Consider the following 2,762-nt stretch of genomic DNA (forward strand, 5'->3'; position numbering starts at 1 on the left):
GTGTGGACCGCAGCGAGGTCGCCCCTCGCACCACGCTCGCAGGTCCGGGTTGGAATCCTGGGTGACGAGCACCGCAGGGCGGCAGAGCCATCGCACTTAGCCGGGTGGCAGAGGAGGACCAGACTATTCACATATAGCGGCCCAACGACTCCCAGAGCCGGTCGTGCGGCGCGCGAGGTCTGCTCTCTTCACAAGAGGCTTTATTAGGGAGTGCTAAGGCAAGGTTCTGTGCCCTCCACCCTCATCGCAACACCCATGGGAGCCTCCGGTCGTCAATAGACCGCCGCACCGGCCTCTGACTGACTCTCAGAATGGACGGAAAGAGCCGGGTAAGCCTTTCAAAAGATTCGACCACGTGCCGAAAACTTTAGACTTCCGTGAGCTCTCCGGCTTGCACCGAGACCCGAAGTCGACGTGCTAAGCACCACGGGACCCCTTTCGCCTGCAGGTCCCGAGCCGCCTTTATTTGCTGTTACGAGCATCGTGTGCCCCATACCTGCGTGACAAGCACCGCAGGGCGGCAGAGCCATCGCACTTAGCCGGGTGGCAGAGGAGGACCAGACTATTCACAGATAGCGGCCCAACGACTCCCAGAGCCGGTCGTGCGGCGCGCGAGGTCTGCTCTCTTCACAAGAGGCTTTATTAGGGAGTGCTAAGGCAAGGTTCTGTGCCCTCCACCCTCATCGCAACACCCATGGGAGCCTCCGGTCGTCAATAGACCGCCGCACCGGCCTCTGACTGACTCTCAGAATGGACGGAAAGAGCCGGGTAAGCCTTTCAAAAGATTCGACCACGTGCCGAAAACTTTAGACTTCCGTGAGCTCTCCGGCTTGCACCGAGACCCGAAGTCGACGTGCTAAGCACCACGGGACCCCTTTCGCCTGCAGGTCCCGAGCCGCCTTTATTTGCTGTTACGAGCATCGTGTGCCCCATACCTGCGTGACAAGCACCGCAGGGCGGCAGAGCCATCGCACTTGGCCGGGTGGCAGAGGAGGACCCGACTATTCACAGATAGCGGCCCAACGACTCCCAGAGCCGGTCGTGCGGTGCGCGAGGTCTGCTCTCTTCACAAGAGGCTTTATTAGGGAGTGCTAAGGCAAGGTTCTGTGCCCTCCACCCTCATCGCAACACCCATGGGAGCCTCCGGTCGTCAATAGACCGCCGCACCGGCCTCTGACTGACTCTCAGAATGGACGGAAAGAGCCGGGTAAGCCTTTCAAAAGATTCGACCACGTGCCGAAAACTTTAGACTTCCGTGAGCTCTCCGGCTTGCACCGAGACCCGAAGTCGACGTGCGAAGCACCACGGGACCCCTTTCGCCTGCAGGTCCCGAGCCGCCTTTATTTGCTGTTACGAGCATCGTGTGCCCCATACCTGCGTGACGAGCACCGCAGGGCGGCAGAGCCATCGCACTTGGCCGGGTGGCAGAGGAGGACCAGACTATTCACAGATAGCGGCCCAACGACTCCCAGAGCCGGTCGTGCGGCGCGCGAGGTCTGCTCTCTTCACAAGAGGCTTTATTAGGGAGTGCTAAGGCAAGGTTCTGTGCCCTCCACCCTCATCGCAACACCCATGGGAGCCTCCGGTCGTCAATAGACCGCCGCACCGGCCTCTGACTGACTCTCAGAATGGACGGAAAGAGCCGGGTAAGCCTTTCAAAAGATTCGACCACGTGCCGAAAACTTTAGACTTCCGTGAGCTCTCCGGCTTGCACCGAGACCCGAAGTCGACGTGCTAAGCACCACGGGACCCCTTTCGCCTGCAGGTCCCGAGCCGCCTTTATTTGCTGTTACGAGCATCGTGTGCCCCATACCTGCGTGACGAGCACCGCAGGGCGGCAGAGCCATCGCACTTGGCCGGGTGGCAGAGGAGGACCAGACTATTCACAGATAGCGGCCCAACGACTCCCAGAGCCGGTCGTGCGGCGCGCGAGGTCTGCTGTCATCACAAGAGGCTTTAGGGAGTGCTCAGGCAAGGGTCAGCCCGCAGCCTTCCTGGCAACACCCAGGGGAACCAGGCCACTCGCGTCTCTCGCCTTCATTTTCGACACGAGCGCCTGCGGAGGGCCACCACCCCCTCCGATTGTCAAGAGACCTCCGCACCGGCCTCTGACTTACTCTCAGAATGGACGGAAAGAGCCGGGTAAGCCTTTGAAAAGATTCGACCACGTGCCGAAAACTTTAGACTTCCGTGAGCTCTCCGGCTTGCACCGAGACCCGAAGTCGACGTGCTTAGCACCACGGGACCCCTTTCGCCTGCAGGTCCCGAGCCGCCTTTTATTTTTGTTACGAGTATCGTGTTCCCCAAACCTGGGTGACGAGCACCGCAGGGCGGCAGAGCCATCGCGCTTGTCCGGGTGGCAGAGGAGGACCAGACTATTCACAAATAGCGGCCCAACGACTCCCAGAGCCGGTCGTGCGGCAGGCGAGGTCTGCTCTCATCACAAGAGGCTTTAGGGAGTGCTCAGGCAACGGTCAGCCCGCAGCCTTCTTGGCAACACCCAAGGGAACCAGGCCACTCGCGTCTCTCGCCTTCATTTTGGACACGAGCGCCTGTGGAGGGACGGCCGGAGTCAACGTGGGGTTTGCCCGCCCTCCAATAGTGTCAAAAGACCGCCGCACAAGTCTCTGACTGACTCTTAGAACAGACAGAAAGAGTTTGTCAAATCTGTCAAAAAATTGACAAAGTGTCAAAAATTCGACTTCCAAGAGCTCTCCGGCATGCACTCATACCTGTCATTAAAGTGCTATGCCCGTGGAACC

Source organism: Chiloscyllium punctatum, unplaced genomic scaffold (assembly GCF_047496795.1).
Source record: "Chiloscyllium punctatum isolate Juve2018m unplaced genomic scaffold, sChiPun1.3 scaffold_900, whole genome shotgun sequence".
NCBI classification, from domain to species: Eukaryota; Metazoa; Chordata; class Chondrichthyes; order Orectolobiformes; family Hemiscylliidae; genus Chiloscyllium; species Chiloscyllium punctatum.